The sequence below is a fragment of the Lissotriton vulgaris genome, chromosome 10 (assembly GCF_964263255.1).
Source record: "Lissotriton vulgaris chromosome 10, aLisVul1.2, whole genome shotgun sequence".
NCBI lineage: Eukaryota > Metazoa > Chordata > Amphibia > Caudata > Salamandridae > Lissotriton > Lissotriton vulgaris.
The window spans coordinates 1,063,607,465-1,063,630,387 of record NC_141698.1 but is presented as its reverse complement, the minus strand read 5'-3'; the positions used below and the strand labels follow the sequence as shown (position 1 = coordinate 1,063,630,387).

General features: G+C 43.5%; 1 protein-coding gene across 3 annotated transcripts in view; it reads left to right on the top strand.

Moving 5' to 3' along the window:
- The first annotated feature begins 3,840 nt into the window (after window positions 1-3,840).
- CMC1 (C-X9-C motif containing 1) overlaps window positions 3,841-22,923 on the top strand; it is a 317,771-nt gene continuing 298,688 nt past the window's right edge. The window contains exon 1 of one of the 3 annotated variants that reach the window (XM_086942117.1): window positions 3,841-4,082. The gene's annotated coding sequence lies outside the window, so the exon portion shown is untranslated. The remainder of the gene's footprint in view (window positions 4,083-22,923) is intronic. The other 2 variants (XM_086942119.1, XM_086942118.1) reach the window with 2 other exon arrangements.

The following is a 22,923-nucleotide window of genomic DNA, read 5'->3' as shown; positions in this document are numbered from 1 at the left end:
CTGTTTGTGAAAGGACGTGGCTTTGAGCCACACCTTGCGTTCAGCTGTCTCCGAAAGCAAATGTGTGCGCACAGAGAAGCACTGCCCGCTCCCTGCTGGTCCGGGTCGAGAGGAAGGCGTGTGCATAGTTCCACACACACACTACCTGCATTCCCCTGACAAGCTAAGAGGAAGCCGCGTACACAACCCCACGCTCCCTGCAACGTGCTCGAATCAGCAGGCATGTGGGCGCAACTCTACATCCTGCCACTTACTGGTCTGGATAAAGGAAAATGCGCGCGCACACCATGTATCTCTCAGGGACGAAGCAGTGTGTGTGTGTGCACAACACCACACCACACACCTTGCATCTCAGGACAGAAGCAGTGTGTGTATGCGCACACCACACACCTTACATCCCTATATATGTATATACAGGTCCTGTATACAGCACCCTCGAACACCAAATATATATATCTATATATATTACACCGACTGCTCAGCTGTGCAGCACACGTGCAGGGCCTCCGGACCGAAGGAGGAGGGGGGGGGGGGGCAAAGGTCAGAGATTAAAGGCTTAGTGTCCGCTCTGCCCATAAATCACCTTTGAGCCAGGAGCCGGCTGAGAACATCCAGCACGGCAGGAGTCGGAAAGTGGGCAGTGTTGCGCACACCTGAAATGCTCTGAACGGAATGACTCCAGCATGTGGCTTCATGTCATGCGAGCCCCTGCCCCCATTCTTTCAGCCATCAACACGTTACATTGTAGCCTAGGACATGTACTTTCGTTTCTTTAGCATCGCAAACCTGAGCTCAAGAGGATGTGGCGTCACGGCCAGAGCTGCCGACTTCTGAGCTAGGTAACCAAGTTCGAGTCTCGGCGTCGGTTTAAAATCCAGTGATTTTGGGCAAATCGCAATATCTCCGTACCTACCAAATTTTTTTTAAAATGTGTCATTTTGTAACTTAACTGATGCTCATATAAAGCGCTTCTTGTCGAGTTCGCGCTATATAAAACTGCAAATAATAAAAAAATATTGCAGCTTTTAAAGCTCCTTGAAGGCTAAAAGGCCCTGTCCGGCTAGAGGGTGTCGTACATGGAAATGATGGCAAGTGGCCCTTTGGTAGCTGGGCCTCGCCGACACCACTCACTGCCAAGTGCCCGAGATTTGAAGGTGGAAACCACCAGTTATAATGTACCACAAAGGAAAAAGGCGGAAATTCCTATGCCCCGCCACCTTCACGCTTTACCTGATCTCGAGAGCCCCCCTCCCCCTCTGCTCCTTGGCCGCCTGCTAACACCAAAATGAATAGTGATTGCATATTTATGAGGCACTGGGTGCCCCGGGGAGGATAGCAAAGTGCTTTTACGGGCGAGCTGCGCATTTTATTAGCAGGCAATTACAGCCCGGTCTTGGTTTCATATTCGCCTCGGGATGAGGTGACGAGGGCCGAGGGGGGACAGCCGGGCGCTGGATGTGACCATTGCAGTGGCGGAGCTGCGCGTCACGGACCCTACTGCCTGCAAGGACATGAAGGAAAGACCTAGAGCTGAATAGATGAAAGAACGAGCCAGTTAAATACATGTCAGTCATTGTTGTGTATTTTTCCCTTGTTGAAAGTTCTGTGCATTACAGGACATTCGTATATAAGCGCTTCAGAAGTTATAAGCATGGAACAGTGTAAGGATGGATCAAAGTGGCAATAAAATGAAACGCAATATAAAACCTAATCACGTAAAACAACCTGAAAGGAAAACGCATGCCAGGGAAACGTAAGAGAGACGATCTAGTCTTTTAGGATTCTAGAAAGTGATAAACATGCAAAATCTGAAAGGACGGCCATGCGAGGTGGCAGGAGATTGAGGCGTCCGCAGCTCTAGTGTGTCAGACAGATGGCGGAGGGAAGCTGGATGGGGGCGGGAATGCGAGTGAGGGGAGGCGGATTCGGAGGAAAGCCGGATGGGGGCGGGAGACTGGTGGGGGGGCGCCATTTAACTTTGAATTACTGTCCCAGTCGAGATAAGCCCCACTGCAGAGGATGTTTCCTGTAAGCCTTCCTCTCTTTTAGCGATGGACGTGATGGAAATAAGAAGATAATACCATGCTCTCAGGGCGGAACTGAAGTGCATGGCTGTGATTGCGTGGAGAGAGAGGGGAGGTGCTGGTGTGGGAGGGGGAGGCTGTGATTGCCTGGAGAGAGAGGGGAGGTGCTGGTGTGGGAGGGGGAGGCTGTGATTGCGTGGAGAGAGAGGGGAGGTGCTGGTGTGGGAGGGGGGAGGTGCTGGTGTGGGAGGGGGAGGCTGTGATTGCGTGGAAAGAGAGGGGAGGTGCTGGTGTGGGAGGGGGGAGTTGCTGGTGTGGGAGGAGTGCGCGTGCATGTACACGGGCACTGCATGAAAACCGCGGGGCTGAAAGCCCTTTGGTTTGAAGATGTTTTCGCCGACATGAATTCTCGCTACGCTCGATGCGCTTGCGCGCATCGATAGGTCGCGAGACCTAAAAAAGCAGCAACCATGGCTTCCTAGAACATAATATTGAAAATACATTAGTTTTAAAATGATGAGACTGTTAAACAACACCTTTCTAACTTCTTTCACCAGCTTCTTTTCTTGAACTGGATTCTTATGTAGCAGCATTGGCGTTTTTTGCACATTTCTTCCATCTGTCTTTCTGCCCTACCCTAGACGGAGGCTGGGGAGGCCAACCATGCTTTGCAGCCCAGACTGGCCCATTGTCACTTTGTATGTTGCAATCAGCCACATACAGAATGACAATGGGCAAGGTGGGGCTGCTCTTGTGCTCCGAGGAGGTGTGCGAGGCAGGCCCCATCAGAGAGTTGAGACTTCATGCAGGGGAACAGTGTTGTTCCCTGTAATGCCCAAAATTAAAAACGAAAGACGTCCGTAAAAGGTATCATCATGTACAACGGACGTGAGATTCAAATTACGGACGGCCAGTGAAATTTAGGGAAGGTCGATCACCCTAGGCACAGCCAGTGCTGCATGCCCGCTAGTAGCATTATAATTACAGGACCTGGGCACATACAGTGCCACTTTAATAGGGACTTACAAAAAAATTAAATATGCCTATAGTTTATTTCCTAGTCTTAAACGGTCTTTTTTTCAAGGTTATTTCTGAAACAGTTGTTTAACATTAGAAGTTTGCTTTCGCAATGCTGAATTCCAAAGAATAATACTCAGTTTCTAGATTGATCTTTTAACACACTAAAGAGAGCGGACTGCGCATACCAGAGACGGCTCATATGACTGATACGTGTTCTAGGTGTTTCTTCTTTTACATTCTGTAACTTGTGCATTTCTCTATTTGATGAAAATGCAATAAAAAAGATTCAAACGTGCCATTGAGATTTGCCTTCCCCTGATCCTTCTGACACCCGGCCGAGCCCCATAAAACAGCCACCTGAGCTTCAGGCACATTTGAAGCAGCCAACGGCGGTCAGTCACGAATGATCCCTCAGTTGACTGACCGGCTGCGGCGGTGGCCCCTTACTGGGACCAACCAACGCTCAATGATCGATCACTATGGGTCAGCTGCCGCCTCCGCCCTATATCCTCTTCATATTGCCAGTCAGAGTGAAGGGGGGAGAAGGGTAGCCTGCTCGGTCCGACACAGGCTGCCATCGCTCCGTCTTTGACCGACCCTCTTCCATTAAACCGACAAGCCCAAGTCCGCTTCAAACACTTAGACTGTGGTGTGGAGCACTCCAAGGACACAAGCTCGTGCGGCCCTCACAGCCAATCAGCACTTCAGAATGTTCATCGCGCATTGCGATTGGCTGAGGGGCTGCCAACGCTCCAATCCTAGGCGACCTTACACATTACCGCGGCTTCCTACTCCCAGATTGACTTCCCAAAGCGTGTTTGTCCGTGGGAGGAATCGGTTCTAATGCCACCGCGACCCGGAAGTGATGAAGTTATGGCTAAGTGACCTGCGTTGAAGCATGGATACCGGCCAACTGACATTAGGCTGACTTCAGTGACTGATTGGGGCTTAGCGGACAAGCTGTCACTTCAGCCTGCCCCATAAAAGGACGTCTGCAGACCCCAAAACACGTTGCGACTTAATCTTCTATCCCACGAGGTACTTACTACAGATTATTATTGACTTTAATTTAGTCGGCATTTGAGTGCAATCATTATTCAGGACAAGCACAGTTTCCCATTCAGAGTAAGGATGACCTTAAAGGTGAGGGGGAGTCTATGTCTTACCAACAATGTTCATTCTGAGTGTTCCTTGCGGATTGTGGAGCATGCACATTCAGAACACGTTCCAAAGTATTCTCTTATGTCCCAGTACCTGTCCAAATGACAGCTATTTGACACATTTTTATTTCCGCTGCACATTGCACTTCTGTATACAAGTGTGGTTAAATATAGGGCAGTAATATTGCAGTGCTGACATTTGTAAAATAGTGATAAATGGAACACAAGGTCAGTGGTCGAAGTGCATTAAAAAAGTATGGGAAATGTGATGCTGCATGCAAGGGGTGAGTGAGGGTGTGGGCATGGCTAAAAAACAACATTTTCTGTATTTTTTTTCAGTCTTTCACCTTCCGGTAAATACATGTGAAATAACACACTGTGTAAATGAAAATTAATTTTGATCACTGGGAAATACAATGTCGTACATTATGAAACCTCCATTAGTTAGTGCACAACACCACTATGAACATGCAAGTCATTATTTGAAACTTGCATTACACATAGTATAAGATCTGCTGCTACAGAATGCGCAAAAAGCTTTAAGATAAAAGTGTTTCCAATCTATAGATCGTTTGCAGGATGTACATAGTGCAGTGCTTTTTTATACATCTCTTTTAAAAGCACACACTTCACAGCTTTGCTTGTAGCTCCCTTACAATATGTCTCAAAATGAATACATGTGTGTCACCAGGAAGCTTCAAGTGATTACATCAGTTAAAGTCAATACCAGCTTCCAGGTGTCCTTTACATGTGCAGGTTGAGCATTTAAGCACATTTGCATTTCTTTCCGGCAATTGGGTACCCTGCCGAGAAGGCTTGTTTAGCTGTCTGCCCCTCCCTCAGTTTCACAGCACAGGAAGACACTTCAGCGCAAGCTTTTCAGCTTCCGGAATTAACCTTCCCGGGATGGTTGACTTTTGACAAAACATATACAGTTTTCCCAAAATTAAAAAAGTAAGGGCACGTCGTGCCCCTCAGACCCCCTTTCAGATATTTGGCCAGAGTAAGATTCACAGGCACTCTCTTATTGTGACGTTGCTAATTTCCAATGAAATGTTACTTTGAAGACACTTTTCAAAAGGAAGTATTCTTTGTCTGGAGAAAATACAGACGCAACTCATCACTGTTCCATCTACACATTTTTTCACATCACCTTTAGATCATAATAAATAGGAGAGATTGTAATGAATATAATCTCACACATTTATATAAGAATTTGTATGAAATTGCAGTGGAAGCTATCATGATAACTGGCAAAGTTCGAGGTTTGCTGCATTCACCTTCTGTTTTCTCTTCCATCTCGCTCTTCTGTTCCACCCACCCCCATTTGCAATAATTTCACTGGTTACCTTTGTCTTCACCATTCACATTTAACTTTCTTTGAATCGTTTTTAAACAATATATTCGTACTGCTCCTTACATATCTTCTCTCACTCAAGAGTCTTCACGTTTTCTCTCATTCAAGTCATTGGCTCTTATGATGTGGAATCAGCTACCTTAACTCTCAGATCTGCTGCTTCTTTTTTTTTTTTTACCTTTTTTATTGACAAGCAGGTCAAGGTGATCAACAAATACATTTTTGACAAAACATGTACTATTCTAAAAAGGTGCCCCAAATTTTAACAAACTTCCCGGTTGATTTTATTCCCCGGTTCCTTGCAATTGAGCCCTCCATTGTATACATTTCATTAACTAACGCTCACCATTCCATTGTATGAAGAGGGTTCGGGGAGATCCAAGCTCTCACAATAACCAATCTAGCACTGGTCAAGAGAATGTTTAACAAATCTGTGTTGGTTGTGCTAGATGGATATATAGCAAGTAAAATTGAGGCTGCTAATAGTGCAAAACTAATCACTTTTTGTTTATGTAAAATGTTTTCTATTACCGACCAATACCCTGTTAATACCGGACATGTATAGATCATATGTACAATATCTGCAGCCACCAGCCCACACTTAGGGCATTTAGTACGGTCACTGCTCAGATTGTTTTGTGCCCATTTGGAAATTCTCAGTGGTGTATAGTATAAGTGAGATATTGTTCTGTACGATTGGAGCATTAGACTGGATGAATGAGTTACTTTATTAATGTTTACTAAAGCGGCTGTAATGTTCTGAGTTGTCGCATTGAATCCTAATATGGAAGTCCATTTTATTGCTAAACGAGGAGCTTCATCCAGCTTGTTTTGATTTAAACACTACTATCCCATACTAATTAATGATATCCGATTTGCTGAATAAAAACAACTCCATAAATCTGAGCTACTTACAGATATCAAGTTCATTTTACGAATTAAATAGTCCCTTATTTGAATATACTTAAAACGCATCATTTCCGGTAATTTGAACAAAAGTTTCAAATTGTAAGAGGCCACTTGAACCATATAAGTCTCCCAGTTTTAGAATACCATATTTAGCCCAATCTCGTCCAGTATTATCACAAAAAATCCCTGGGAGTCCAGGATTACCCCAAAGTTACAGGTCAGTGTGAAAAAAAGAAGTCTCGCAATTAATCATAATCATATTCCAAATACGTACTGCATCCCGTGCAGTCTTGAATTTTACGCGTTTAAAATAATTCGGGTCCTGCACTTTTGCCAGAAATTGTTTTGCCTCTCTGCCAAGCATGAATTGGTGAAAAAAAATGTGATTATAACTAGTAAACAGACTACGAAGCCGGTTCAAAAAAGTAGGCTCTAAAATCAGGGAAGTTAAGACCCCCTTTTTCCAATGGTAATTTCAGAATTGCCATCGATCTTCGAGGCTTCGTATAGCCCCACAAAAAGCTATTAATAATGCTGTCCAACTTTTTAAAAAGCAAATTATTAACGCGCAGAGGAATACAACGAAAAAGATATAAGAATTTAGGCAAGATATTCATTTTAATCAAATTCAATCGTCCCAACAGGTTAAGCGGAATCTTATGCCACTTTTTTAAAAGAGCTGCCACTTCTTTCAATAAAGGTTCATAATTTAATAAGTTTATATCCGAGATCTTTGAAGAAATTTTAACCCCTAAATAAACCGCAGCCAGACAATATCCTGGAACTTGAGGATTAGACTGGTAATTCATTATAACTTGCGTTTTATTCGTGTTAAGTTTATAACCTGCAATAGCCCCAAAGTTATTAGCTTCTTCTGAGATCCCTACCAGTGCCTCTACCACATTGGTAGTGTAAATGGCTAAATCATCGGCATAAACAGTGATTTTCAAAGTTTTGTCTTCATGATGCATAGGTTTTATTTTAGCTTGCTCTTGAAGGGCATTAATAAACGGCTCCATGGAAAGAGTAAAGAGTAGGGGTGACAAAGGGCACCTGTGCCGTGTCCCCCGTAAGATTGAAAATTTAGATGAAACAGCCCCTGCATAGCTAAACTTGGCATTAGGATCCTTATACAAAGCTTGTATACTTCTTAAGAAACGTCCTTTAAAGCCGTATTGTTTCATCACCCCCCATAAGTAATCCCACCCCACTCGGTCAAACGCCTTCTCTGCGTCTAAAAGTATCATACCGAGTGGGGTGTGATTAGTTGCTGCAACATCAAAGGCGGTAATCGCCATGTTAACATGGGTAGTAGTGTCCCTCCCGGCTACAAAACCATGTTGTTGTTAATTTACCAACAACGGCATAAGTGGGGCCATGCGAAGAGCTAATATCTTGGAATACGCTTTAGCGTCAGCGTTGATCAATGATATAGGACGGTAAGAACCGCATTCCGTTGGTGATTTATTTTTCTTAAGAAAAAACATAATTTTAGCTGTATTCCACGATTCTGGTACCTGCCCAGTGACACCAATTAAATGAATAACTAAACATAAAAGTGGTAAGATTTCATCTGCACAAATTCTATATAATTCTATGGGGAGAGTATCCTCACCAGCAGCCTTATTAGAGGGGAGAGAGGTAACAGCATAGTGCAGTTCCTTTAACGTAACTTCTTCCTCCAGCCCATTAACACATTCTTGATCTAGGTATTCGTGAACTGGGAGATTTTTATTAATATACATTTGTATCTGCATTTCTGTACAGCTACCCTCTGGGGTGTATAGATTTTTGTAGTATGTTACAAACTGGTCCATTATTTGTACTGGCTGGGTTTATGATATATTATTAGGGCCTTTAATGGATTTGACTAATGTTGTAGCTCGGTCATCTGCCACCTTGTAAGCCAGGGCCTTTCCTACCTTATCCCCACATTCATATTGTGCCAGTTTATATTTAAGCAGCTTTCAGCTATTATTTTCCCTTAAAGCACATTTTAGGGTCGAGCGTGCAGTCACTAATTTAGTTTCTAATTGTTCAATATCTTGCGCCCCCAAACCACCAGCTCTCAGATTGTCGGCTAATTGTTTTTCCAGTTGCAAAATACCATTTATTACAATCTTATCCTTTTTCCTTTGTTCTGCGTTTTGTTTGTATACGCACTGTTGCACGAGCCCCCTAATAGAGGCTTTACAAGCGTCCCAGACTGATAGAAGTGATGCACTATCTAAATTGATTTCAATAAATTCTTTAATATGCGCCTTCAGCGTTCCGACAAAAACTGCGTCTGCCAATATATATCTAGAGAAGGTAAACAGTCTAACTTCCGGGTCCCTTTGTATTATACTGAATGACAATAAAATTGGATTGTGGTTCGACAGGACCTTTGGAAAGATCTCCATACGTCCAACCTCAATAACCTCATCTGATACCCACGCCAAGTCTATTCGTGAATACAGTTTGGGGGGTGAGGAGTAAAACGTATAGCCAGGTTGATCTGGATACAAGTTCCTCCATACATCTTTTACATTGTGTATCCGAGCTAGTTCTAATATCGCCGCCCGAGTTTTACGCATGCGTCTAAATAGACATCTCTTAGTCACATCCTGTTCATAGTTTAGCACGCAGTTATAATCCCCCATCATAATAAGTTCCCCCTCCCACGAGAGCAATTCAATATTTAACCAATCAAAGATGCGCGGGTCATCAGTATTTGGCCCGTATATGGCACAAAAAACATATTTACGGTTCTCAACCTGCATTTGAGTAATGGCCCACCGGACTCCATTGTCCGAAGCAGGTTTAATCACTACCCCCCATGGTTGCTTTTTTTTTCAAGATTGCAACTCCCCTAATGGGAGCGTTAAAAGTAGTGCACACCACCACCTCGTATCCCAATTGACTCAGTATTTTCTTGTCTTTAAAGCAAATATGCGTTTCCGTTAACATAATTAAATGTGGATCATACATTTTAAGTTCCTCATACACCATACGCCTTTTGTTCTTATTATTCAAACCTGAAACATTCCAACCTAAACACCTACATTGCAACATTATAAATACTTAATAAAGCAAAACGTTCTGCACCTCTCATTAATTGCCATAACATTCCCTGTCTACAGTTTCTAACGTTAACCACCTTAAACCTTGCCTTGTCCTTTTCTCCCCCCCCCCAGCCTCTCCCCACAGTCCCCCCCCATACCTGCCCCAGGGACAGCTGGTTCCCTCCCCCCTGTACCTACCCGGAAGCTTCCCTCTATCTTCTACTGCCGATGGAAAGGCAGCCTTTCAGAGAGGATTCCCCAGGAGCTCCATCCCTCCGTGCTGATCTCATATTCTCCTACCTCAATACCCATAAACCAAAAAAGTAACCAAGAATTCATCAAAAAGTAGCCTCCTTAGATGCCAACATCAGTAACTACACATATGAAATTTCTAATTCCCTCCCCCTCATTTTCATTTTAACTCTTTGAGTCCATTTTTGAAAGAAATTGTTCAGCCTCTTTTTCATCGTAGAAGTAATGACTATGTCCTGACTTTATTACTTTGAGGCGAGCAGGTTCCTGAAGATATACTGTGGCTCCACGTGATTTAAGGGGATCAATCAATTTACGTAAACCCCATCTCTTGTCCATACTGATCTTGCTCAAATCAGATTTTACAAAAAAAGTTAAGTTATCAATTGTCACGAGGGTACTAGGTTTAGCTTTTATTGAGACAGCTTGTCGCAACAAAAAGTTGCCGAAATAAATTATAAAGGGCCGTGGGTATTTACTCTCATGGGTTCTGGGAGTAATGGGAAGTCTATGTGCCCGCTGCAGTTGCGAGTCCCACTCCCAATCGGATAAGTCCGGGAGTCCTTCTGAAATATTTTCACTATGTAGGCCCTTGCGTCTGATCCTTCCGAGCCTTCCGGAATCCCAAAAAGTCTCAGGTTCTGCCTCCTCTGCCGATTTTCCAGATCCTCCACCTTATTCTGCAGGACCTCAATTTCTTCGGTGTGTCGATCTGTTGATACCGTAGTAGTAGTTAAAGTTTTGTTAACCTCAACAACCCTTTGCTGTAATTCCTCGACTTCTTTTGTTACCCCGCTCAATTTATTTGTGACTTCCTGCAGGCAACTGTGCATTTTATGATTATCTTCCCTTAGCTGTAGAAAGTTTTCTTGCACTTCTTGACGATGAGCCATTAATGTTCTTAGAATTAGATCCAAGGATGAAGTATTAGCCGTATCTTGTAAGGGAGAAAAAGAACAGTTGTATCCTGCCGGTACGCCCCTATGAGGGGATTTAAGTACGGGAAGTTTATCCTTCTGCCTCGTTGCTATATCACCAATAGTACCATCCATAATGTTCTCAGTAAGTATTATATTCGCAGAAGCGAGGGGAGCAGCCGTAGCAGGTATTAGTGGATCCTGATCCGGGAGTAGTAGAGCCACATTCTCTAGCAAAGTATTTTGCAGATTTTGCAGATTTTTTGAATAATGTTCAAGGCTTATCTCTGCAATAGAGTTGTTTCCGGAGAGAGTCGTTGGTAAGTTTTTAGCCCCTCTTTTCTTAACTTGGATCCATTTGCTTAAAGGGCTCTGGTCTTTAATCAGGTTCCCTCCGCCCGAGGTCGAAATTAATGTGGGTATTAAAGCTGCGGGATTCATATTCCTCCCCCCTTTCTTAACTTTTATTTTAGTCTTCCCCCTTTTTTTGAAGGCGGAGAATTACTACATTTTAGATGAACAGAATTATAATCCATATCCTTGTCTGCATCTTTTGCTCTCTCACAATCTCCTCCTTCAATAAATTCCTCATAATCCTAGTCATCAGAATTATCCTCAAGAAATGTCTCGATTTCAGTATCAACATTACTACAACCAGATTTATCAGTTCTCTCATTGATTTGCACATCACCTGTAGTCAAATCTGATATCGGTAGAGCTTGAGAAGGTTGTAGAGCAAGTTTGGTAGTAATGTCCGTAGTAGTTTCCATAGCCTGTTCTTTGTCCCCATTGGTTTCATTGGTTTCATGAAGCGCTGGCCGGTTCTCCTTGTGTACAAGACTACAGCTCCCTGTATCTGTCTTTTTAGCTGAGTTTGATTTAGTAGTGTCAGTAATTGTATCAGTAGACATTCCGCTACCTTAATAATTGCCTTTGTCTTTTGGTTCTTCTTCATCTTTATTTTTAGCACTCACTGCTATAGCTCTAGCATTTGTTAGTGTAACCAGAGGTTGTTGAACTGTTTTTTGCTTTTCCGTTAAGCGTGGCGTCCTTGCTACCACTGCTGGCGAGATTGGTTTAAATATTGGTGAAATCGCCTCATCCCTTCCATCTTTCCGGGGAGTACCTCTATTAGCTCTGCCCCTAGTGTGCTTGGGCGCCATCAATACAATTTAATGCTGATATTCCTAATATCCTTCCCCTTTTTTTCACACCCAGCACCAAGCAGTTGCCAAAAGCCGTCAAGCCTGAGGTAGTCCTGCGTCCCCACGGCCACCAAGTAACAAATCCCTCGCCTGGAACCTGGCAATCTTAGCAAAGCTTAGCAGAGAATTTTTTTTTTATATATAGCAGGTGAGTGGACAGGCAAGTCTGTACCTGCGCCTTTAAAGCACCTTTTTTTTTTGTATTTTAATATCAGTTATAGTTTTACAGTTGAAATTATAGTCAGTCTCTCCGTGATATCCTCCAAATCAAGCAATTAAAAAATAGAAATATAATAATGCTCAGTGATTTGCAGAGAAATGTAAATATTACAAGCAGGCAAACAGGCTCAGTATCTTTATCTTTATCTTCACGGTAGCCTTATTAACCTGATAAGCTTCTCAGGCTGTAACTTGGATCTGTAGCCCCTCAGAGCCAAGCATAGAATGTACCTGTGCTTGAAACAAACTTGAAACAAAAACACACTCAGCTCCCACGTTTCAATTCAATCCCCTGCCGCTACTGCTGCTGCTTTTTTCAACCAGCTCTTCGCCTTGGCCGCCGATGCAGTCCGTTCTCAACTTCCGACTAACAGCCCACAACTTCTGCCGTCGCCGCCCTCCGCTTTCCACCTTCCTGCGGTGGCAATCCGGTAAGTCTCCAAGGTCCCAAACGAAAAGGCAAAGGAATCCGACTCAGCACCGTGCCGCGCCGCAGCCCCTGGCAGCAGGTAGACGGGATTAACTTACAGTTTTATTTATTTAGTTATTTTTCCTCCGTTTCTCTTCATGCACTCTCCGGCAGACGGGCTTTGAGGTTTTTCAGGAACTTTGCACTTTGCACGCCGCCGCCGTCTTGATATAGCATTTCCCAGCTATGAATATCCAAACGCTTCCTGGTAACATTCAGCTTTTAGCGTATAGCGTATACCGTATAACGTATATCACTTTCTCAGCTTTTCGCGTCTCTCGAGTAGCAATCAGCTCACAGGTCCGGAGCTCCCATGAGTTCGTCCTCTCCGTGGCGTCTTCACTCCGCCATCTTGCCTCCGAAAAAAACCAATTTCAATTGTTGCTGCTTCTTTGTCATCACTTGTATCTTTGTTAAAAAAAATCCACTGTCTACCCGCCCTACGTCCTGGCCTTGGTTGTGGTTTGTTTGGGTTGATAGTGTGTTCTTTTACTTGTACTGCTCCTTGTTTACACACTTTGGCTAAAGGTGCCTTGATAAATTAAATAAATAACATTTTCAAAACTGGTTTAAATAATCTTCAGCACTGGTACTACCAAGTGCTGTGACTCTGTTTCTGGCAGGGTGGGGTAGGGCTACGTCCCCCCAACATCCCTCTGTGTTGGCAAGGAGGTGGGGCAGCCCACATTACCAAATCAGTGCTTAAAAAGTGCTTCGCATCCCACCCAGGGCAAGAGCGGGACAGTCTGCGCTCGGAAGAGGCTTGGCTGGGCCACCTCCTTGGCTTTTGTCTTCAAGGATTCAGAGGTGCTGTTGTTTTTATTCATATTGTTCTGCCCTCACAATGGTAAAGCACAAAGACCTATTCTAGCTGAAACTGGCCCTAATTCTTCTTCCCTGGACTGTTATATCAAGCGGGCAGTGGGTGCTTAAAATAAGGAAATTGAGCATGATGAGTGCCGCATATTTGCTACCATGGCAGCAGCTCCTGGGGTAACATCATCTGTAGAGACAGCTTCTCAGTCTGTTAGTGGTACTGTTTCAGTGCCTGCATATTGCTAGCGCCCTCACCTCCCTACATTTGTCCCTCCTATTGACCTTGGTCGTAACAGTATGGCTTTAACCTCCCCCACAACAGCCGCCCTCTAGCCAAATGCAAAAGACGCTAAGGGGTAAGGAAATCACACCCGCCCCTTCAGACTCAATCCAGCGCCATTGATTCTGGCCCAGCGAGTCTACTTCATTTTCTGCTGTAGAGGTGGACCTTTTTCAGGGGAAACGTTTGGACTGTGTGAGAGGGGTAGTTGAAAGTTTGTTTTCTCCTATTTATGCACGTTAGGGGGAATCAAAGAACTTTTATGAAGGATCAAAGCTATGCACTTTACCACCCCAGGTAGTTCAGTCTACTTACATGATGGCAACCGGGGTGTTGCATTCTGGCCTCGATTTGCCTTCAACTGATCAAACCATCCCAATTGCCCTAAGGATAGTCATTCAGGCTGCCTTTTCCTCTGTACCGTACCACGATCCTGCACAACATAGCCAAATCAGAGCTGCCCCTGGGTCTTGCAGCATAGAAGGGCCTTCTACTTCGTTGAGGGATTTGATCTTGGCTTCCTGGCCCTGCAAAGGACTTGCAATCCACTCAGTTCCAAAGGCTGGTATTAACAATCTGGCCAGAAATACTGGCAGCCTTTGCCCACCTGAAACCTTTTCGGGACGTCTCCCCCAAGATTTGGGGACTATGAGGACACAAAGCAAAGAGGGGGGGGGGCTTTCTAACCATAGTCACCATCAAGTTACCCCCTGTCTGTTGTCTTTATGTGGTAATATTGACCAATGTCCCTCCCCTGGGCATAACTGAGTCATCTGTCCGATTAAGGAATAAAGTTCTTCAGTGGTTACAGTCTAAGTTTGTTTTTCCCGATTCCAAAGCTGACCAAATTTTGCTGACATTAAGGGTTGGGTGGATTGGTCCTACCAAAAAATCTTTAAGGGGGACTGTGCTATCATTAACTTGAAACATTGAAGGTTTGCGGGAGAGATCTTGTCTTATACCTCAAATTTTGGCAGCATTACACTCTTCCCCTGGGTTATTTCTATTGCCACGTTCCTCAAGTACCTGATGACCCATACCCAAGATCAGCCCATTTTCGTTGATTGTTCACCCTATGTTTCCTTATCAAATAGGTTCAAGGTTTTGAGTCATTTACATGAGGTTGATTGACGTCCTACCTCTGAGGGAATTCCCCTATGTACTCATTTGGATGGTCCTGTTGACTAGACCGGTCATTTCCCTGCCTTAACTTTGAGCCCATAGCTGACCGTACTGCTCCTGTTTCCTCTAATTCTTCCTTGCTAGTTACGAAGGCTCAACCTAGGTTATTTAGCCCTCCTGTCCTACCTTCAACATTAACATATTCTAGTTATAAAGGGATCTGCCACTTCACCTCATGGATCATTTTTGTGCTCAAAACAAATTAAGCCCAACCAATGGGTCAACATTACTTCCATCTCACATACAATATGCCTCCAGGAAACCTGGCTTGTTGAACCTACCCATGTAGAACAGTTTGTCTCTCGTTTTTTTTTCTGCAGCCGCCCTGTCTCCGCATGGTTGGGCCAAAGGTGGTTTGCCGATTTAACCTCCAATCTGCTAGCTGTTATTATTAAAAGGTCCGCTATTGTTTGCCCTCATTATCAATTTGTGTTGTTGTCATTCAGAGGTAGGTAGGAACTGATGGTAATCAACTTTTATAATAATGTGTTTGCTTCTTCACATAGTGATATTTTTTTCCACCCCTGATGTGGACTTCAATGCGGTTTTGCGCCCTATCCACTCTAATTATCCCATCTATTGGGCTGGCGATTTGAACATCCAAACATGCCCTCTTCAGGCGAAGTGTGAGTGGCATAACCAACTCAGTGGGTGCGAGTGTTTGACACTTTCCACACTGTGCCTTTGGGAAGTCTTTAACCTCCTTAATTTTTAAATATTTTTTTTCTAATGTAGAAGTGTAACACGGTGAGCAAGCAAGGAGCAGAATTTCTCTTTTATTGGTAGAGGAGTCCACACTACAATCGATCAATTTTTAATGATCTCTTCTGCTAGTTACCTTGTTCTTAATTTTGTGGTAATTCCTACCTCAGTGAAATGGACGGCGGTTGATCGTCTGTGTGTAATGTAGAAGTTGGTAATTGCCAAAAGACATGGCCAAATTTGGCTCAGGTAGATGAGACGTACAATGTTACCCTGTTTTGGTGTACAGTTAATGCCCCGTTAAAAAAAAAAAAAACTACTCTTTGACTCCCTTATGAGCAATGTTTCCCTGGATGTATGTAAGAGTATCAATCCAGCTTGCAGCAGGTCCTTCTTGCTCTAGAATGTAGGGGTGAGGGTAAAGCTTCTGGTCTAGACGGTGTGCTTATAGAGCTATGGGTAAACTCTGGGCCCCCATTCTGACTTGAGTGTTTAACGTGGCTGCCGATGGCATCATTGCTTTCAGTTAAACCAACTCCATCATAGTGCCCATTTTTAAGAAGGGGGATAGATCCTACCTGAAGTGCTATAATCCCATCTCCCTTTTGGATTCCTCTGCGAAGTTCATGGGTAGGGTTCTCCTACAAAGACTGGAGCAGTGGGCCGCCGGTAATTCTATTCTCCCAAAGGCCCAGTATGGATTTAGAAGGGAGTTTGGGACAGTGGAGCAGGGTGTGAAATTCGACCTGCTTATTTGGAAATATACTAAGGCATAGTTAGGCCCTTTCCATTTGTGCCTTGCTGACCTTAGCAGTGACTTCGATTTGGTGGATTACTCTATCATCTGGCATACATTGCTTTCAATTGGTGCCCCTGAGTATATTGAGGTTTTTCTGTCTCGGTTGTACTAGAATTTATATGCTAAGGTCCTCTACATGCCCAATTGGGAATATTCTCCATTGTTTAAAATCAAGAGAGGAATCGGGCTGGGTAGCCTCCTGGCCCCACTATAGTTGCTGGTCGTTTGGTTGCTGTGCTTTGTGCTCCAACGACGTGCAGTCCTCATGTCTAGGAACTCTGTCATTTTGCAGAAACTGAAGACACAGTTGAACAATAGTGGCTCATGGTCCCAATACATACAAAGTGCTCAATCGAAACTATACTGAGTTTGCGAGAGAGAGACTTCAGATTCTCCCTTAAATTTGGTAACCATCCCATTAAGGAACTGGTAAAGATCTATGAGGCCAGAGCATTGTCAGCTGCTAAATATGGAGGAGGCTTGTGGGGCCATATGCCTTGTGGTCCTCTTCAGGTCGAGGAGTACACCTTTCTTAGGTGTCTGCCTCCATACCATGTTTTATCGTTCGTAAAGAGGTATGGCTAACTCACCCAGAGGGCGTACTCTTGTCCAAGCCAATTCCACTCTGGCACTCAATCTGGGCAAAACCTGAAATGGCCTTTAGGAAATCCATTATGTTGGATCGTTTAGCACTAGATCACGCCTTTAATTTCCCATGACTTTCTTATATTAACAAAACGATCAAATCATTATTCGATCTCCCTGTGCTCCAAGATTCCCACAGAATGCTTGCTTTTCACAAGAGCGAGGCTAAGGCCTCATTTGTAGGTGTCGTGTTGAAAAAGGTAGGGCTAGGACCTTTCTCAGGATTTGCTCGGCGCTAACCGCCCTTGTACCATTCAAGTTTACCAAGCAATGAGGCAGGCGCCGGAGACCAGAAGGCAGGAAACAGAAGTTTTATTCCGACGGAGCAGAACACATCAGATCAGACAACAAGGTATCGTCTCGAGGTGCTATAACAGCCTCTCCGAGGCCTGGCCTCTTATACACTGGTTTATGGCATGTGACCTTCCTTCACCACAATCAGAACTTTGTAAAGCAAGGAAAAGACATCCCCGTAATCCTCGTGTTAATCCCACCCCCATATACCTTCACAATAGAGGTCCTCAACCTGCTGATAAGAGGAGGGGGTCATCACGCAGCTGAGTGTTTCGTCGAGTCTTAGGATGTGTGCGCCTGATCATGTCACAGGGGGTGGGGAGGCCTGGATCAATAGAGGGACCCTTGAAGGAGAGCGACCTCATACAATAAAGGGCAGTAAATGATATCTCCCGGCTTAGGCGATGGCCTCGGACCTGTGTGGACAGTTGGACACGGGGTGAGGGGCCATCAATGGGGTGGTATTCATGCTGCGTGGATAATCCAGCGCAGGAGGGAGGTTTATCAACAGAGGGGCATTCATGGGAGGAGAGGAGGTGTTGGTCAGGCGTTGGCGTGACTCCCAAGGACAGGGTCATGCAGAAGGGTCATGCTCATAAGGAGGAGGAGGGAGGGGGAGTCAGGGTGCGCGGAGGATGCTTGCTGGGTCAGAGGGACGTGCTGGCGATCGATCGTGGACAGGGAGACCATGATATCTAAAATGGCTGCCGTGCACGTAGTACATAGGTGACAAGCTGGCGCAGATAATGTTCAGATCGCAAATTAAAATTCCACAGTCGCGTGTGAAAATAGGAACCTTGTCGAGTCCAAGAAACCTACAGCTGTTTCCTGTATATTGAATGCTTTCCAAGAGGGTTTTCAATCATACCTGTCCCTGGTGATCAATACCCAGCACCACTTTGTTCGGACTAGGCTGGTTTGGGCATAGCTCATCTTCTTGTCACTTTTCCCACTATGGATCAGTGGCCTTGGGACATGGTACCATGCCCATGTATGTGGTGGTATCCCGAAACCTATCACTAAGCACTTTATTCTATTATGTAGTGTCTATAATGACCTAAGGAAATTTTATCGGAAACCTATTTTGTTGCACATAATATTAGGGATTATAATGCTACTTTACGTTTTCAGTGTGCATTAGAGTGTGCATTGGAGGACCGCTTTTTATGATGTAGCATAGCTTTATACATTTGAGGGGCGATCCAAATTAGGAAAAGTATTTAGTTCTAATTGTAGCATTGAGGCTGGAACTTGGCTCTTTTTAGTTGCACTGTTTTTAACATTGTATGGTTGTATTTTTATTTTTAAATTAATTGTTGCTGTATTTTATTTACTGCTCTTTTATAGACTATTTTGACTGCGCTGAATAAAGATTTTGAATCAAATCGACTCGGAAAATAACAGCCTCTTGTGGTCTGATAATATACCTTGCTGAGGAGCATCCTCCAAAATATACTGCTATATAGCAGAAGTATCTTCAAAACTAGTAGTTTCTTGTAATACACCATACATTCCACTTCAGAAACGTGTATGTGTTTTAGAATGATGAGCAAATAGTGCAGCATTTTTGCTGATGGTTTTGATTGCCACCCTTTTACTTTCACTGCAACACATAGTGCACCCATTTCCAATGTGCACTGTGGTTTCACATTTGAATAACATAACACTGCAACATTGCAAAACCTCCATTTTCGTGGGAACCGATCACTCCTTTCTGTAATAATGGTGTTAAAGGTCAAATGTGGGTGTAGAAGTCCTGCAAAAACATCTACAGAAGTTGGCACAGAGGAGTCGCTGTGATTCTTTCCTAGTGTTTTGGTACTGGCTAATCTAAAACTGGCTGCATACCGATTTCGTCCCACCTCATTTCCACAGTGCTGAATTATTGAGGATGATCTACTGATTGAGGTAGGCACAACATTGATTAAAAAAAAATATACATTCTTTTTAATTCTTCCCACCAAGGGGGAGGCTAAGGGTCAGTCCCCAGCAACGGTCTTCCTGTGTTTCCTGACCCCCTTTCGGACAGGTGACGTTAACGACTGGTTTCTTACAGATTCTCTGGATTTGTCTAATATTGTTCACACGTTTTTCTAACGGGTTTCCACCATGAGTGTCAATCTCCATCCTAACCAGAGCATGATCTACTCCTGCTGAGCCAGACACCAATATATCCAGCAGACAATGGAGTCAAGAGCAAATTCTGAGGCAGGCACACAGGGAAGAGGGATAATACAGACAAGTGTCATTGTTTTGGCAAAGCATACTGTTTTGGGTCTGTGTCCAAAAAGGGCAATTCATGATTTGCGTTTTGTAAGTCACATAACGTTTTGTTAAGTGGAGGATAGGGTTAAATTAAGGTTAAGATAGTTTTAGAGTTAGGGTAAAGATTAAGGGTACATACTAATCAAACTAAGGTTAATACACAAGGTTATAGTCGGGACATGAAAAGGGCAAGTATAGGTTGATGGTTAAAACAATCTCTGGCAAGATTCTGGCTAGGTTAGGGTTTGGATGTAGGCCCAAAGGCTGAGTACATATATTCTTTTGGATGCTGGGCACTCTGCTGGGCACTCTTTTGTGTTGAAAAAGGCTTGTTGTTGACTAAGCTATGTAGCTGCATTGCTTGATTCAAAAACAAGATTTGACATTGATTTGCCACATCTGAGTGCTTGTCAATCTCTCCATTGGAACTGCTGTGGAACAGGGTCTTGGGCTCGTAGACACAGCATTGCCACCAAAGTGCTCGCTCTCTCTGAAAGGGAAAACATCTAAACTGTAGGGTTAATAGAAAAAAGAGATGATTAAAAAGAAAACGAAACCTTTCTGTGAAATAAATGATCTAAAATATGACTATAATAGCTAAGCAGTCTTCAGCAATTTTTAGGGTATCCAAGTCAGAGATAAACTAGGATTTGCTCAAGTTTTTTTTTGACCTACAGTTTATATTTCTCCTTCTCTTTGTGCTCCTGGCAACACCAGGAGTGCAACGATTTGGATTTAATTGATTGTCATGTCAAGCACTGAGTTGATCAGTGGTTTGTGTTGAGGTAACATTGCATTTCCCAAGCAGAGAGTTTTATTTGACTGAGTCAACGTTGGCTGGCTGGAGTTCTAAAGGGGAGTATTTTATGATATACTAGCAGCCCGCCCCAGTGTTGCCCGGGGCAGAAGGGGGCTGGGGGCAGCATTTCAGGCTTGCGTGCACCTTACCTCAGCGCTTGCTCCCAGTCGCTCAAACCAAGGTCCCTGCTCCAGTCCGCCTCACTTCACCGCCCCCCACTACTCTCACTTAAATGTCTGCACCAAATGTGAAAGCCGTTTTAAAACCTATCATTTATTTTGCTATCCCGCTCCAGTCCGCCTCACTTCACCGCCCCCCACTACACCAAGCCAGGCTACACGCCCCGCTGTAGTCTTACCGCTCCTCCCCGCGTACTTCACCGCTCCTCCCCGCGTTTCACATACCTCATGGCGCTGCAGTCTTGCTACGTTCTCCGCTCCTCCATGCGCTGTTGTCCTCCATTCCGCTCCAGTCCGCCTTACTTCACCGCTCTTCCCCGCGGTTCACGTACCTCATTCCCTCCAGTCTGGCTAAGATTTCCGCTCCTCCCCGCGCTGTTGTCCGCTCCTCCTCGCGTTCCTGTCCTCCGATGATGTCAGCACGCACGTTGTTAGCACACACGGCCGGCGCTACTTCTTAGGGACTACTTTTTTTTATTGTTTATTTTTTAAATAACGTTTATTTTTATTTATTTTTATAGCCTATGTCCATCCACTGGACCCCCCCTTTCCAACGCTGTATTGGGTGTTGCGATTGGTGGTGTACTTTTTGAGTTTACCCGCCTCAAAGGACACAGTTCTCTCTTTATAATAGTAGTATAGATAGGTGGGGCATGATTGTTGGGAGAGGTTAAAAGTATTGCATTTTAAGTGAGTGGGGGTTGTGGTGTGACTTGGAATCTAGAGGCGAGTAGGAAGCGAGAGGGTTGTGTAGTGTAGTTAAAGGCAACGGTATTGATGCAAGTTTTGAGCAAGCTCCTAGGAAACCCAAATACTCTGACCTACAAATGTAAAATGGTTTCTGGGAGGAATTCTGGGCTACCCTTTGTAACTTTACACAAGATAAAAGGCTGTCCTCAAAGAAAGTACATGATTTATCGGGCCTAGAGAAATCTACTCACCATTGCTAGTAAAATTGTATCAGGTCGAGATATTTTTAGCACCTACCAGTCCAACTAGCGAGTAAATTTAGGCTGGAAAGCAAAGGGACAAATGTTCTGTTCATTCAGAAAGTGAATGAGCAATAAAGATGCCATTAAATCTTGTTTTTTATCTTGACACGTTTGCTGTCTGTTCAAGGAAAGAGGCCAAATATCAGTTTGTCTTTCAACTAATTGCTGCTTAGAAAATTCGGTTTATTTTTCTCTATCTTACCAGAGTTAGAGGTTTTTGTCAAGTGAGTTGTTTTAAGATGTTAGTTATTTTTCACTAACACAATATTTAAATAAATAGCCTGTTAATTAATATTAAAAATATTTCAAAATATATCAGGAATGTTTTTGTAATTAAGAAGTGTGATGCAAACAAAAAGTTACATGGAGCAAAACAAACTGGAACACTTTTCTTGGTGATGTGCAAATGACACATATTTACAGAAACTCTATTTCCAAACATTATTTGTACACTATATAGTTTTATAAATAAAGCTGCATGCTAGTGGGAAAGTTTATCGCCATTTCAATGTAAAAACTGCTGATTACAAATGCCAGTGTGTTACCACTTCATGCTTTGGTTATGTATTTATTAAAAGTGATGTTTTTTAAACATGATTTTAGAAACGTTCCTGTCACCGCCCTGATGAAAATGCTATTAATGAGCTGAGAGGCAAGCCAAGGGTCATGTGTATTGTATATGTGGCTAGATGTGTATTCTATATGGAAAGAACATTTAGTCTAGTAAATCAAACCAAAGAGCTTTTTTTGTACAGCAGACATGCTGAACGCGCACATTTGAAGGTGCTCTCATATATAATAACATAGAAAATGGCGGCTCAATGAATTAAATTATTTGCACACGATCACAACATTTGAAACCAGTTTATGGGTCGAGCATTACAAATAGGTCGAGTAGATTATTTAAGTCCATAGACCTGCAGGTCTAGTAACTTTTTTTGTAATTTTCCGAGGCCTGTGTAAGTATGCAACAATCAGCCAAACCACTATACAGTTAACAAAGAAAGAACTTAAACGCTCTAAAACAAGTTTGAGTTAAATGGATAAAATGTAATATGAGAAATTGGACTTTAGTCTGACTTTGGACAATCTGTGAGTTAATGCGGTTGAATATAAGTTAGCAGTTTGTGTCATTGAATGTTTTTGTCTCTTTATAAAAATACTGGCCTTGTTGGTAAAAAAAGACGCCATGTGACATCCCTACATGCCACTAAATGTAATTGATAAGACATATTACCCAGTATTTCAACATTCAACTTTAAAATTCTTTTCACATTTTTCACTTATCTCGCTTTAAATTTTAAGAACATGGTGGGTGGAATCTTCTTATGGCGAATCCGGGAAACACACAAATGATGTTCTTTGGGAAATTCATGAAGTTGAGAGAAAATGGC